Source organism: Phocoena sinus, chromosome 7, assembly GCF_008692025.1.
Source record: "Phocoena sinus isolate mPhoSin1 chromosome 7, mPhoSin1.pri, whole genome shotgun sequence".
NCBI lineage: Eukaryota > Metazoa > Chordata > Mammalia > Artiodactyla > Phocoenidae > Phocoena > Phocoena sinus.
The window spans coordinates 67,982,710-67,999,299 of NC_045769.1; the positions used below are offsets into that span (position 1 = coordinate 67,982,710).

General features: G+C 38.7%; 1 pseudogene; it reads right to left on the reverse strand.

The window, feature by feature from the left end:
• Positions 1–805: 805 nt before the first annotated feature.
• Positions 806–1,008, reverse strand: LOC116757107 (annotated as a pseudogene).
• Between the last annotated feature and the right edge of the window lie 15,582 nt (positions 1,009–16,590).

Here is a 16,590-nt window from a genome sequence, read left to right on the forward strand (position 1 = left end):
TTCAGAATTAGATTACTGCAGGCCCAGCTGTAGTAGGTGGATAATCATCTGCTTTATAAGTGAGGAGAATATGAAAAGTCCCTCTACTCATTTTCTCAAATATCTTGTGTAAATGATGCCATGGTATCTGACATATTGTTGATTGCTCTGCATTATTTAAAATAGAGACATCGCTTAACACGGGGGCATTAATTAGCGGATCCAGATTGACAATTAGAAAGTGTAACTCTAAGAGGATGAGAATGCTGCCTCCCCACTTCTGTCCGTCTCCCTAAATTCTAGTAGCACTTAAGATTTTGCCCAAATGCCTCCTCCTCTGGAAGTTCCCCCCAGCCATTTTCAGCAGACCATAACTTTTCTTTTCTTTTTTTTTTAAATAAAGAATGTGGGGAATTCCCTGGCAGTCCAGTGTTAAGACTCAGCGGTTTCACTGCTGTGGGCCTGGGTTCGATCCCTTTTCGGGGAACTAAGATCCCACAAGCTGCATGGCACGGCCAAAAAAATAAATACAGGGCTTCCCTGGTGGCGCAGTGGTTGAGAGTCCGCCTGCCGATGCAGGGGACACGGGTTCATGCCCTGGTCCGGGAAGATCCCACATGCCGCGGAGCGGCTAGGCCCGTGAGCCATGGCCGCTGAGCCTGCGCGTCCGGAGCCTGTGCTCCGCAATGGGAGAGGCCACAACAGTGAGAGACCCGCATAACGCAAAAAAAAAAATAAATACATAAATAAAATAAAATAAAATAATGAGTTTTTATTTCTCTCATAATTTAAAAAATGTAAACTTTCTGTAATTCAGCCACAGCCTTTATTTCCAGATGACTTCTTCATTGGGCCTCAATTCCTTTTAAATAACAGACTCTTGTTCCAGAAGCCAGTTAGCTTTTCATCATGTTTTCTGTCTAGACAACATCCAAAGACAAATCCCAAAGGGGCAAGTATATGTACCCAGTAGTCACGCACAGTCTGAAGTAAGTTCATCATGAACGCTGGGGCCTTGGTGCCAACAACAACCCCACGACCAAGGGCAGTGGTAAGCCCAGCCACCAGCCAGACCATGACTTTTCTTCTGCAAGACAACGGGTATATGTCTGACAATTAATAGAAGGAACAATCTAGTGTAAATAAGAACTTTCTAAGAATTAGAGGCAATGGATGTCAGCATGGGCTACCCTGGAACTTAGTGAGCCTTCTGGGCCTGGAACAACTTAGAAGCTGGATAGACAATTGCCCACAGCGTGGTAGGGGCAGTTCACATGCTGGATAAAAATTGAACTTGATCTTTAAGGTCTCCCCAAATGCTGAGCTTCTAGGTATAGCTTTGTGTCCTCTAATAAAATAAAATACAGAGTTGTTATGGAATTCCTTCATCACTTATTTTTGCACACCTTTTTTTTCTAAATAAATATTAAACAGCTTAAAACCAGTGGTCCTTCATATTTTTTTCAGTGCTTAGACTGCCTTGCACAGAATTAGTGATCAGAAACATTTATGGATTGAACCATGAAAGCTGGTTTTGAAGGGAGGTTAAGAAAGGGAAGGGATAACAACCTTGAGAGAATAAAGCAGATATGAAGCAGCATCACCAAGCACCAAACGTCTAGGGATTAGGTCCCACTGAAGAATAAGAGCTCACAGGGAGTTAGAGGGATCCTTCAACAGCTTCCTTTGTTCTTCCATCGGGTCTGCGCAGGAGTTATTGCTGCCACTGCTAACTAGCATGTGAGACCAGTTCTCATTCTCTTCTTGTCATCATTCCTGATTTTCTACTTACGGGAAAGATATTTGCAGGAAACAGTAAAAGAACTGTTTAATAATTGTGTCAAATAGATCCATAAATTCTTTAATTTCCCTCTTTGATTGGAGGATATTCTCTAAAAGCAGAATAGAACCCAATTACAGACAAGATAAAGACAAATGCATCAAACCCATGATTGGGTTCACAAATGTGCAGCATCTATTGGTGATTAAGAGCTGGGAGGTGGTTATACTGCCTTACCCTGAAAAGTAGGGTCTGTGGACCCTCAACTTTGGTATCCCTCCGGGAGCTCTTTAAAAATGCAGAATCTCAGGCTCCACCCCAAACCTAATGAACCAGAATCTGCATTATAACAAGAGCCCCAAGTTGTTCCTGTTCAAGTTTGAAAAGCACCAGTGTGCAGGTGGCCATGTCCTTTGGGAAGGAGGCTTATCAGAATCAGCTAGGAATCTTAGTTGAATAGGAAACCACCTCCTGGAGAGTCTATTATGCTTATGTTAGGGCTTCTGTTACTGATGAGAATGTGTGATAACATATTTCTGGGAATTGGGGTAGGAAAAATAACTGTAAATCACTCATTTATGGCAATAACAATTAAGTCCATTTCTCTTTTTCACTATTGTGTTTTTTTCGGGAACAATCATGCATTTAAAAAATGATTTTTTCCAACATTGTCTAATATTGAACACACTAGCCATGTATTTTCGTTAGCTCATAATAGCAATTTTTTGGTAACTGTAGTAGAAACAATGTTACAAATTAGGAAAACTTAAGACATCCTGTTGATTTCTACTTTGTATGTGAAGAGCCCTAATGAATGTCAGAAAGTTTTTAGCATGGAAATGTGCTTTCAGTTTATGATTATATCTGTCATAAACAAACGGGGGGTGGAGAGTAGAAATAAGTAGGAATATCTTGGCAATAAATGTTTAAAGCCTGAGCATAGTATTTATATTTGAATGCATAAAGAGGACAACCTAATAGATTAATGGATGGAAGTCACCAACAATACTCTTTCTGTTGCTTCTAGATTAAGTAGTTGATTAAACAAAATAGTCACTGTCATAGACATGCTCTTTAATTAGACTGAAGAGCAGCCTAAAATACATTTTACTTTAATGAAGATGAACATGTAATTACTTTGTTAACATTAAAAACTTAATGAAAGGAGTATGCTCTATGTGGAACTAAGCAATAACTGAGTCATACAATTTAATTTAAATTTAGCGAGGGTCTGGTATCCAGAGAAGGGAGAGTATTCCTCATTCTAACGTCAGGAACTCTTGGGCTTCCCTGGTGGCGCAGTGGTTGGGAATCCGCCTGCCAATGCAGGGGACACGGGTTCAAGCCCTGGTCCGGGAAGATCCCACATGCCGCGGAGCAACGAAGCCCGTGCGCCACAACTACTGAAGCCCGCGTGCCTACAGCCCACGAGCCGCAGCTGGAGAAAGCCCGCGCGCAGCAACGGGGACGCAATGCAGCCAAAAATAAATAATAAATTTTAAAAATTTCTTAAAAAAGAACTCTTGACTATGAGGGTGAGCCACAAGAAGTCGTATCTAGGAGACTGGGTTTCCTCAGCCACAGGTGTGACAGGGCTTGAGATCTTAGTCCAAAGTTAGAAGGATGAATCTCAACTTTGTCCTTATTCTCATAAACAAGTGATTTAACCTTTCTGATCCTCACTTTCCTCACCTGTAAAATGAAGAAATCATAATATCCTAGGTTTCCATGAGAGCTTTTCCTGTATTTATTGACAATTTGAATTACTATGTACTGTATTACACATACTTATTTTCTCCCATTGGAGTTTTTGCTTTTCTTCTTGATGAATTAATGATATCATGCCTTTATGAATAAGGTACTAGCTTAAACATTTTTTTGGTATTTATCTTTTAATTTTGTTTTTGATCAATTTACCTGATTAAACTTTTTTATTTTATATAGCCAAATATATATATTTTAAGATTTTTCAATAGTTTTTGTAAAAGTTGTTTTTCCACTTAAGGGTACAGATGGTCCCCGACTTACACTGGTTCTGACTTACAATTTCTTGATTTTATGATTATGCAAAAGCAATACGGATTCAGTAGAAACTGTACTTTGAATTGTGAACTGTGATCTTTTCTCAGGCCAGACATATGTGGTACGATCCTCTCTGGTGATGCTGGGAGTGGCAGCAGCTCCAAGTCAGCCATGAGACCAGGAGGGTAAACAATGATACACTTAAAAGCATTCTGTACCCATACAAGCATTCTGTTTTTCACTTTCAGTGCAGTATTCCGTAAATTACATGAGATATTCAACACTTTATTATAAAATAGGCTTTGTGTTAGATGATTTTGCCCAACTGGAGGCTAATGTTAATGTTCTGAACATGTTGAAGGTAGGCTAGACTCAGCTATGATGTTCAATGGTGTATTAAATGCATTTCAAATTATACTATTTTCAACTTCTGATGGGTTTATCAGAAGATGGGTTTAACCCATCATAAGTTGAAGAAGATCTGTAGATAATACTTTACACCAGTATTCTAGTTTTGAATTAATTACAGTTCACTCATGTCTTTTATTTTTATTATAAAATTATAAAGTGCACATTGTAAATTAAAATGGAATAACATAGCACAAAGGGAAAATTAAAATCATCACCCTGTTAATATTTTGGTTCACTACCATCCAGCCATTTTTCTATGTTATATTTTCTCCAAAGTTGGGACAATGCTATTGTGATATAATAAGAAATATATATTTGGTCTCGGCCTCCAGTTTCTGACACAGAACTCCTAAAACTGTAATTTCCTAAGTGATAGGGTGCTAGAAGCATCTTTTGTCCTAATAGTTGGTCTTTGACTCAGATTCCTGACACCAGAGTTTTTAACACCCTTGGAATCTTTAGAAAGATGAGTGTCTTTTTGTATGCTAATGAAAGGACTGGGGGCTAGAGGCCCCTAGATAGCTTCAGGTTGGGGGTTGGTCACCAGAAAGACCAAAGGTTCAAAAGGTTGAACTTTTATTGCCACCTTCAACCTGTGGGAAGGGGAGAGGGACTGGAGTAGAGTTAATCACCAACAGTCAATGATTTAATCAACCATTCTTTTTCTTTTTTTTTTTTTTTTTAGTATATTTATTTATTTATTTAATTTTTGGCTGCGTTGGGTCTTTGTTGCTGCACACCGGCTTTCTCTAGTTGCGGTGAGCGGGGGCTACTCTTTGCTGCGGAGTGTGGGCTCTAGGCGCACGGGCTTCAGTAGTTGTGGCACATGGGCTTAGTTGCTCCGTGGCATGTGCGGTTCTTCCCTGACCAGGGCTCGAGGCCGTGTGCCCTGCGTTGGCAGGCGGACGCTTAACCACTGCGCCACCAGGGAAGTCCCTCAACAATTCTTAAAACACAATAATTTGACTGTACATCCCCACAGTGATATGCTTTGAAAACAAAAGGAACATTAATAAAACCCCACACTACTTTATATTTTATTGATGGTATTTGTGGTAGTGCAGGCATTGTTATTCCAAGGCTATTACATGGATTTTGTGGCTTGATGCAAATGAGAAATTATAACGATGCCCTTAAAAATCAGGATTTTGGACATAGGATTCAGATATAACATAAATAAAATTCTGTAAAATTCCTGCAGTCCTAAAATTGAATTGAAAATATCTGTGTGAATTCAAAAAGTATTTTATCTTAAAAGAATTAACTTATTTTCTAGCTCTGACCACTGCAAAGGGCTAGAAAGAATGACCAGTGCATAACATATTGAGCACAGCAATACCAAAACTGTGTTCTCCAACCAAGTACCTTCCCAATAAAAGGAACCAAGGCTCTTTGAAGAAATGGCTCAATGCAGAAGTGGAACAGAAAATGTGCAAAATAAAAATGGATGACCAGAAACAAAGAAGCAGAACTATCAAAAAAACAAGGAAGTCAGCTTGCAGAGGTTTGCTTCCACTGGTCAAAGACAGGATGATATGAGCATCAATCAGGATAATAATAGCAGTGGTTTAAAATAACTCCTTTATTATTATAAAATATTGGCTATATTCCCTGTTTTGTACAATATACCCTTGTAGCTTACTTTATACATAATAGTTTGTACCTCTTTGGGAACTAGTTTTTTTGAGTATTAAGAAAAAAATGTATGAGCTCGTAATCTTTTGGTCTTTGTGAAAGAAATTTTATCTGTACCCAACTTAAAGAATAGTTAGTATAAGATGATAGCATTAGCTCCTGGAACTCAAATAATATTTATTAGTAATACTTTATTTTCCTGTTTGCAAAAATAAAATGGAAGTGAAAATATTATCAAGTATTTTTTTCTTAGCTTTCTATTATTTTTTTAATGTGACAAATGTAGTTGGCTAGAATACAGACAAAGCCAGCTTATCCTCTAATCATGTAGAAGACTTATCATTATTATCTGCTGAGAGGTTTTTTTCCATAAATATAGTTTGCCAGTATGCAAATGTGACTAAAAGACATACAGTTTCCAGATGGGACACTCAAATTAAGGCACGAATAAAAAGTCTCTCCTCAATGGGTGCCCTCAGACACTTGCTTTGGACAAATTTCTGGGTAATCACAAGGCAGGATACTCCCCCCAAGACCACACACGGAAGATCACCGTCTTTTTCTTTTTTCACTTTTCTTCCCAGTAATACTCAACCCTGGTGATGTCCACAGGAACACAGCACCCTCAGGATGCATAACTTACACAACTCATTTAGGATCACAGAATCATAAACGAAAACGTTTGAGAAGGCTCTGAGTCTCTATTACAGTGTGAGAAAATTTCAGAATACAAATGATATAGTGTTGAGGTAATTTGCAAGTACACAGTCTCACATTCCTCAATAAACTTGGCACGGGTTTAAAGCTTTAAACAATCTGTTCTTGGATGGCTTCACTTTTATTCCCCTTAGATGCAGCTGGCCCCTCCTTTGGCCTTGACCCAGGGTCACTGTCCTTTCTTGCTAGACTTTACCATCATCCCAGGCCTTCTCTGAGTTTTACTTCTACTGATTTCCTAGACCCTTAGAGAACCAGGCTCCTTTCCAGTTTGGGGCCCAAGTCAAGCTTTCTGCACTCACATGAAAACTGTTCTGGTAGCTCCAAACGTGAGCTGAGAATTTTCTGCCCAACCTTCCTCTGGAGTCTGGGCAATGACAGTTTCCCTGAGCTAAGCATCCTCCCATAATCAATATGTTCTGAGTTTCCTCTTAATTGTTATACTTTTTTTTTTCCTCTCTACTTCCTATGCTTCCAATTTTTAAAGAACTTGTGTTATTCACTCCTGATCACATACACCTAAGGCATCCCCACCACCACCCTCCACGCCAAATTCTAATGGCAGTTTCTATGAAAATGCCCAGGCTCTAAATGCATCCCTGGACTTGGTGAACTCTACCTCACGGCTGAATGCTTTGGCCCAGCAAAACATGGAGAATCATATTTCCCAACTTAAATGCAGACTTATGGCAGACTTATGGCTGTCGCCACATGTAGCACACATCCCTAGGGATCATTCAGATTCCTCTGGATCCTCTCTCCAAGAACTGACCTTGAGCTGTTGGAGCCCCTTCTGCCCTTGTTCTTTGTACAGAGAAGCAGAAGTTCCTGAAAGGCACTGCATTCCTGAGAAAACCTATAGTACTGACTTGTGTGGGAGTTTGCCTCAGAGTGGGACAAATCTAAGATGTAATTTATGATCCAGAGTACATTGTGGAATCTGAGACTCAGAAATCATGGGCAATTTCTCTCTCGCTTGTCTTGTTCCCCCTTTTCAGTCCTGCTTCCTCCACTTCCTTACCTGCTTCTCCCGGGAGCACTTCCTTAATAAATGTCAAATATTAATACATGAATCCTCATCTCAAGGTCAGCTTCTAGAGAGTTCAAACTGAGTCCATGCCATATACATGCCAACATTTAATTACAAACAATCCCCCGAATTCTGTAAAGCTGGTCATCCCAGGATTACCAAAATTTGAGAGGAAAAAGTTTGTACCTCCTTTCTAGTCCCCCCCCCAAAATCTAGGGAATAAATTATCCCCTCCTAGGGAATTCCCAGGCGGTCCAGTGGTTAGGGATGCCGCACTTTCATTGCTGAGGGCATGGGTTCAATCCCTGGTGGGGGAACTAAGATCCTACAAGCCATGTGGCACAACCAAAAAAAAAAAAAAAAAGAAAAGAAAAAAACAATTATCCCCTGCTAATTTTTTATATTGTATTAATTTCTTGGGTATTGGCTTTTTAAAAATCTGGTGTTCAATTTCCATATCCTTAAGAATCAAAGTTTACCTATGTGGGGTTTTTTTTAGTAAAATTTAAACAGAAAAGGGATGGATTTAGTTTATCCATATAGTAACCCGAATACAATCTCTTGACCTATATCTTTGCTCCCAAATATTTTGGATTATTTTCCTTTATAACACATGGTTCAGAAATGTGATCAGCTCCAGAAACCACTTCAAACAATTGATCTGGTTTATAAGTCAAACCCTAACACATTTCCAAGTTTATTAGGTAATACTTAAACCATGTAACCATACATATAAAAGTTCATAATTTGAATTTTTTCACTTAATATCATATCTTTACTTTTTTATGTTACAAATACATTTTTAAATGCCTGAAAATCATATCAATGAACACATTTTTATGGTGGATAAATTCACCTTAATTTTATTTTTTCCAATTTTTCTCAATTATGAATATAATACAGTATAAACATTTTTTAAACTGTGTGTAAAAAATCTGGAAGGAAATACATCAAAATATTATATTTATGTTAGGATGTTTTTCTTTTTTTCTGCTTGTCCATATTTTTGAGATAATTATCATGGGAATATTTTACTTTCATAATGATAAATGTTAAATACAAATGGACAATAAAATCAAAGAAAATAGAAATGTTTAAAAAGCAAAACTTCCTAAAATATGGAAGCTCACATAATTTTTATAGATTTTTAAAGACATCTGCTACACGTTAACCCATGAAGAAAAAGTTCTAGATCACGGTTGTTTCTATTGAAAATCACAAGCTATGCTTCATCCACCTAGAAGATTGCTTAATATTAGAGCACAATTCATATCTGCTAAATAAATGATATTTTATGGTAAAACAATAGATTTTATTTAGCTTTGCGTTCATTAACTGATTAAGCAAGCTATTTCACGAGTATCACTATTATATGAGGCAGGGTTTTTGGTGCTTATATAACATGTAGAGATTCAGAATTCATATTCACCTGTAAAAACGCTTAATCAAAAAAAGAACATCTACTTACATAAGCAGGTTGAACATTAAGCAAGACGCAAGGATTTAATATTTGTCTTCCCTAAATACAAAGTAATGATTTGTGCTTGAGATGTACACTTACTGGTAATCTGGCTATCATTTTATATATTTAGTCACTGCTTTTAATATCACAGTTCTAAGGAAAGCTTTTAGTCTGGAAAGTGCTTTATATACTGTTGAGTACCTTCAACTTCCATTTCAGACTCCTCATATTTCAAATGTGAACTTGTCTTAATCAGTTGGAAAGAATGTAGAGATTTATGGAGCTAATTTAAGAAATAGAACACTTCTACTGAGAAAAGAGTTTTCTCATATCAACACTAGATTAAAAAATGACTTAGTTTGATATAAGAATTTCAGTCATTTATAGGAGAGTTTCTACAATGATTTTTCCCTTAAATTTGTTTCAAATAAATTAAATGTGACATCTCTATATCAACACTCAAAAGGCATTAAAGCATCTAAAATAGTAAAATATCACCAAACTTTATCTCCCACCCAATTTTCACTCAATAATCGCTGTCATAACATTTCTTTTTTCCAGCTGTTCTGTCTGCCAAGATCAAAACCATAGCAAGAATGGGCATAATTCTTAGTAACAGAAATTAGACATGAGATAAAGCTTTGTAGAACAAACAACCAAAAGAGAAAAAGATGATTAACATGAGACAGCTAGGCTACCATAGCAAGAGGCTCTGGATAGTCTGTCTCAGGGGGTCTGAACAACAGAATAACTGTCAGTGTTTAGTGGACCCATCTGGATTCAGGCTGAACTGTGTCATTTCCTGAAGACCTTTCCAGTAGCATGAGCTTGTGGTTATTCATGGAGGAAACTCTTTTGTGTCATCTACAAAATTTGATCTCTGCAGCTTTAGCTTTATGGAAAAAGTGAGACAAACTTATTTTCCAGGCAATGATTTAAGAAGGAAAAATATTTATGAAGTACTAGATCGTGATGTCTTGCAATTCAAGGTGCAATAAAAAGTGTTTTCTTCACCTAAGAGGTATTTTCATCGATTCAGATAAAAATATATAAATAGCTATATACACGTGTACATTAATGAAGTATCTGAAGTTAATATTTTAAGAGCACATGTAACGTATTAATGATGTCTTGCATGAACTCAAAGCAAGAAAAGTCAGTGTGAACGACGTTTGAATTGAAAAAAAGGCAGGCTGAAACGTCCTCAGTAATTATTTTGGCTGAATAAAGTCTGAAGCAATGAAAGAGGTTTCAAAGTTCTTTTACAGAACCCATTGGGCTCAATATAATTCGTAAGCAGTGAAGTCTTGGGAAGAATCACGGCAACTTATTTAGATTAAAATATAACAACTAGTAAAACATTATTCTAGTTGTAGTCGTCATGCAGAGCCCACCCTCTCCAACTTTGTGAAGCAATTAGAAACAAAACCAAAAACTTTTCTATAGTCATTCTAGTAATTTTGATCAGCTATAACTCATGTATAAGAGCATCAATTTTTGTCTAAGATATTTTGTCATGCCCTTTATTTATCAGCTAGTAAATAGTCCATATATTTACATATCAATTAATCTTCTTCCTTAGTTCTCAGAAATGTGAATGCCAAAGACAGCGCCAAGCTTTTCACACTGTCCCTTATTTGTTAATCGCACATATGACACACCTAAGATATTTTGCTAGTGAAGGGCAGCACTTAGGTTGGAATCCTGGCATGGTTCATGGCCACAGGGCTGAAATGTAGAGTACCCTGGGGACCAAGCGCTTCTCCAGCATGTTAAGGCCCTCTGTAGCATTCGTTTAGCTTTCGCTGTTTGTTCAGAATAAGCAAGTAGATAAGCAAATAGTGAATTTAGCTCATACTTGTCCTTGGCCCGTTTTCTTTGCCCTAAACCCCTCTCTACTACTTAGAGATTCACCCCAGTTTCCTCTTCCAACTCTAGTCTGAGGAGTGCCCTTTGTTGCCCTGGCTGCCCACCAAATTTATCCAGAAAAGGCCAAAACAAATAGCACCACTGACAGACATTACAAAATGTCCGTCACTTTGCCAGGAGCTCCAGCAGACTCACAAGCCCCCAGGGGGGTTCCAGGGAGTGAGTTCAGTCTAACATACAAATCTCCAGACTTTCTGGAGCTCTCTGCTCCCTATGGATCAATGCTCTTCTCATAGGCAGGAGGTGACGATGATTTCAGTATGATTTTTCTGAGCTTGCCCATGGCCTCTGAGTATAAGAGGTAAAGACAATGTCCCTTCAAGAGGAGACAGGTTGGTAAATAAATGGCTACCCAATCACACCGGGAAAGCAGCAGAACTCCAAACTATGCCTGTCCACTAAAAACCCATGGTATAATATTTTTAAGTAATGAAGGACTTAACTAACAATGGAAAACCACTGGTGGGCTTTGAGAAGAGGAGATGTATTTTTTTGTTTTTTTTAAGGCATTTCTTTTTTTTAATTTATTTTATTTATTTACTTTTGGCTGTGTTGGGTCTTCGTTGCTGCACGCGGGCTTTCTCTAGTTGAGGCAACGGGGGGGGTCTACTCTTCGTGTGGTGCGCGGGCTTCTCATTGCGGTGGCTGCTCTTGTTGCAAAGGACGGGCTCTAGGGTGCGCAGCCTTCAGTAGTTGCAACACGCAGGCTCAGTAGTTGTGGCTCGCAGTCTCAGTAGTTGTGGCTCACAGGCTTAGTTGCTCCGCGGCATGTGGGATCTTCCCAGACCAGAGATTGAACCCGTGTCCCCTGCGTTGGCAGGTGGATTCTCAACCACTGCGCCACCAGGGGAGCCCCAGGAGATGTGTTTTTAAAAGGTTATTCTGGCTGCTCTGCAGAATAAACTGAAGAGGACACGTATGGAAGTGAGGAGATGAGTCCAGAGTCCACAGTAGTGGATAGGGAAGAGAAGATGGTGGCTTGGTTTAAGGCACTGGTACATGGGCGATATCTATAAGGAAACAGTGTCCAGTTTAGAAGAGTTTATCTGAGGACCCTCTTTGTGGCAATAATCACACAGCAGAACTTATCACAAAGGTCACTTGTAGTACCCCAAAATACAACTGTCACCTCTATGTAACAGTGTGCCAATTAGCTAACCTGTCTATTCTTCAACTTCCTCTTACATAACATGGGCTGATAGTAGTACTTTTGCCTATGAGGTTATCTTGAGAATTAAAATCATTAATACCTATAAAGCTCTTAGAACAATTTTGCACATAATACAAATAAATACAGCTATTATTATTAACTTTCTACTTTCTGTATTACAGAATGACAAATGGGAGGGCATAAATCAAAGTCTTTCAGTAATTGTAATATAAAGAGAAGGACAAAAAGACAACCTTGCTTTACCCCACTGGTAAATATTATCTAATCTATGACAAGCTAATCCTTCCTACTCACTGACTCTGGTTTTGCAGCACTACAAATGTCTCTATTGAATAGAATTCAGTCTAGCTCACAGCTGATTCCTGCCCTCAGGGCCCAAACACAGGAGTCTTTAAAAGACACAAGCAAGATTTTGTTATCCTAACAGGGTCTTCGTTACAGTGAAACGTTAGGGCATTTCATCCCTTCTCTGGTTGCATCCTAAAAAATCTCTGACAGTGTCATGTCTCTTCCATGGTTCCAGCTCTCGCTATTAGCACCCTCACCCTTCGCCCAATGATCACTGGTCCAGCTCTCATCGTGTGCTGGCTGTAACCTGAGTCCAGCTTCTGCTGTCTGGTAACCACACATTCATCTGTTGCCTCCAGTCTGAGGGTGACCAGAGTTTCTCTGGGTTGCCTTCACCAACCCTCGTCTAGCTTCTCTGTTTTACATCACCTGGGTAACCAATTCCCTGTATTAATTCCCTCTATTTGAAAGACTGAGGGTAGTTTCTGTTTTCCTGGCTAGATACTGAATGATAGAACATTCATGGAGTTGATATATCAGAGTCCACTATGCACAGAATTATATAAACATTTGGAGGCAGGAAATTTGGGAGGGGATACTTTAACTACCATGAGCTTTCACAATAATTTTAAATGATGCTTAAACTTTTGTTAGAAAGATAATAGCTGCTTATTTTAGAAAAAAACAGAAGTGTAAAACGAAAACCTTTTTTTATTAGTTACTATGAATATACCTCTCCTCTACTGCACTTATGTACTTCACAGTAGGATTTGGGATAGGGGACAGGGGAAAGCTGCATTTATATTTAACCAATTAAATTTCAGTTTGCTAGATTTGAGCTATTTAAGATAGTGTAGATACCAATTTAACATCGATTCTATGATAGCAGAGCTTGAGAGAGGTGGAAAGGAGAGGAATGACAATTTATTAATCAAGACTCATCTGACCCCCTCTCCTGCTAAATGAAAGACCAGCAGGAGGCAATGACAGTTACTAAGGAGGAACAAGCAGGCTTTGCCTGTCTGGAACAAGAAAACACAGAGGGAGAGAGAGGTCCTGCCTTCCAGGGGCAGAACGGATATATTCCTTTGAAATACACTAAGATATCCAACCTCATATTCCATCTTAATTCCTAAATAATTTCTCTTCAAAGACATATCTTGAGCTTTCTCTTTTTATCCATAAGCACAGAGCACTGTTTGTACATTACATATAAGAATACCAGCTCAGGGCTTCCCTGGTGGTGCAGTGGTTGAGAGTCCGCCTGCCGACGCAGGGGACACGGATTCGTGCCCCGGTCCGGGAAGATCCCACATGCCACAGAGCGGCTGGGCCCGTGAGCCATGGCCGCTGAGCACAGGCCTGTGTGTCCAGAGCTTGTGCTCCGCAACGGGAGAGGCCACAACAGTGAGAGGCCCGCGTACTGCAAAAAAAAAAAAAAAAACCAGCTCAATTAATTATATTCTTTATGGCAATTGATATATCCCAAGGGCCTCAAAAAATATAAATTAACTATCCAAGAATGTCTCAATCTGAAAGAAATTACCTCAAAAAGTATAAAATATTCTAGAATTTGAAAGAATGTAAAGAGTCTAAGACATCTATCATGTAGCCAAGCCAGAAAGTCTATATGCCAACTAAAAATCATTATTAATTAATCTATAAAACTCATCATTAGGATGCATTCCTTAATTTCTCTTCATTACATGCCTTCCTGTTAGTTAGTGTCTATTCTGTCACAAGATTCCAGGAAGGGATCAATGAGCAAATGAGGGTCTTGTCTTCCAAGGGAAGAACTACCTTAAGTTTTACAAAGGCTGCAGACAGCCCGTCTTCTGTGCTGGAGCCAGAGAAGAGTGAAAACTCAGTCCCCTGATGGTAAGGCAGAGTTGGCAGCTCTCTTAACGACTGAATCCCAAGGCCAAAGAGTGCTGCAATGTCTCTTTGCATCAGCCTTAGTCCCGTGGAACACATTTGGAGTGTCCTATTTTTTAAAAGATTTAAAATAATAGTAGATTTTACGACTTTCTACTATAGTAGTTTAAAGTCAGAATGTGTTATCAAAGCCTACCTCACTTTGAAGTCGATAGTAAAACATCAAAAAGTATTACAAAATTATAAACTGACCAACAGAAGGCTGGTATACATGGTATAGAGTACTGACTGTGTATAAAAGAACTGGTTTAATTATATTGCTCTTGTGCCTGAAAAAATACTTGACATTAAGTTCTTTCCACATTAATTCCTAAATAATTTCTCTTCAGAGACGTATCTCTTGAACTTCCTCTTCCTATTAAGAGCACAGAGCACTGTTTGTACACTGCATAGGAGAATACCAGGATATTACTCACAGGTCTTTAATTAAGTCTCTCCTTTTCTCCCTTTTATTTCACTTCTCTTCCTTTCCATCCGCCTCTTCCTTCTTCTTCATGTTTCTTTATTTAGCAAAAACCTGGTCCCTAACACTCCCTTAAGTTCCAGCTCCAGTCCTGATATTTACTCCTTTCCTTTCTCCACAAAAATACCTTTAAAATGTATCTACACTCACTTCCTAGCTCTTTAAACCCCTTGAAATCAAGACTTTATTACCACATTTTAAAATTTCATTTGTTATTTGTGAAAATTAGTGACAGTGTCCCAGTGTCAGTAGCAAATGACAAAATTGACAATAACACTATTACAGTATTATTATTATAAAATTCATCAGCTATTGGAAACCAGTTATGATGTACAAGATCCAGAATGTAATCTGCATGGTTCCACTGCCTCATTCCCCATTCTTTTGTTGTTTTCTTTGAGGCAAAGTCTGGTTTCAGTTGTACAATGAGTAATTAGGAAAAGATCTACGGAGTAAAGGGGTAGTGAGAACAGCATTTCCTCCCCCAAGTCTGGAATGGGCAGAGTGGTGGTCTCAGAAGCATCAGAAGCAGCCACTCAGGGAAAAATGAAGAGAACTAGCAGATGAACCAACCAGAGGACCTTGTTTCTAAGAACCCCTAAGGCAATAAACTGAGAAACTTGCAGGAAGAGCTGAGGGAGCTCATTTCTGGCAGACTCATTGGGAGCTCAAATCAGTGTGGTTTGGGTTACATGTATGTTTCTAACAAACTTAAAGAAGATTAAAACAAATTCATAAAAGACTCGGATAATAGAAAACTATACAGTAAATTTTATGGATTTTAATCAAACACAGTAAACATTCATTCAGTGTTTTCTATGTATAGGGAAGAAAGGAAGTAATAGACTGTATTCTTGAGAAATTTACAATCTACAATAAAAATTCCAAATAAAAAGAGGAAACCATAGGGCCCTTAAAAGTAGCCCAGAATTTCATGAGAGTACATAAGAAAGAACAAATTATTTCAGAGATGAGGATTCAGGTAAGGTTTAAGTGGATTCGGGAAGAATGCAGTGACGATTCTCTAAAGGAGAATCCAGGTGACACAGGTCTAGGTATGAAGCCTATATCCATCATGCACCAGTTAAGCAACAGAAAACCCAATGTGTAAATTAAGCAAGTTAGGCTTTAGTCTTTTTACCCAACAAGAATTTGTGGACAGGTGACAGTGCAGCAGCTCCCACCCAGTACCATCAACGCCTCAGGTTCTTTTCATTGTTTTGCTCTACCCATTTTAGTGTTAGACTCCAAACTGATAGTCCCAAGATGGTCCCTGCTTTACCAGGCATCTCAGCCGTGCTTCTAAAGAATAAGGAGGAAGGAAGAGACATGAAAGTGACAACACAACGTTACCAAAATCCCCAGCAGATTGCCACATAAATCTTCTTGGCTCGAACTGCATCACAAAGCACTTTTTGCTATAAAAGAGTTGGGGATATACGGTTCTTTTGTGTTTTTTGTTTTTTTAAATCTGGTTACACTGTTCCAACCCTTCCCCTTCCCCACACCCTCCAAAAAAAATCAGGGTTTTGCTAAAGAAAAAAAAAGGAAGAAAGTATTAGGTTGGTAACTACAGGGATATGCCACATACCACTTATAATTGTGCAGCCTAGGGTACAAGTCACTGACACTTCTGAATGTCAGTTTCTTCACCTGTGAACTGGTTATAATAATATCTTTCTAGCAGGTTTTTTTGTTTTTGTTTTTTTTTTTGCGGTACGCTGGCCTCTCACTGTTGTGGCCCCTCCCACTGCGGAGCACAGGCTCC